Below are 294 nucleotides of genomic sequence, written 5' to 3'. Positions count from 1 at the left end.
AACAATTCTTTGTGACTGTATATAGTTCTCAAGTTGGAAAAGACGATTAGTTCCCACTTTAAGTGAACCTTACTTCCCAGGACATCAACAAGAGGGATTTAAATGCTGATGCTGAAAAAAGAGGGGAGACATAAACACAAAACAGTACGACTAACAGTGCCTAATTATGTTTCTTATAGGAGGCTCCTTAAGTATTTTTTTTTGTCTGGAGCCCTGCAATATGTTAACAATAGGCATGCTAATAAGCAACTAATTAATAGTGAGAATTGGTCCCTATACTAAAGTGTTACCACT

The sequence above is a fragment of the Sinocyclocheilus anshuiensis genome, unplaced genomic scaffold (assembly GCF_001515605.1).
Source record: "Sinocyclocheilus anshuiensis isolate Anshui unplaced genomic scaffold, SAMN03320099.WGS_v1.1 scaffold3639, whole genome shotgun sequence".
NCBI classification, from domain to species: Eukaryota; Metazoa; Chordata; class Actinopteri; order Cypriniformes; family Cyprinidae; genus Sinocyclocheilus; species Sinocyclocheilus anshuiensis.
The sequence above is the reverse complement of the archived record's forward strand: the minus strand, read 5'-3'. Positions refer to the sequence as shown.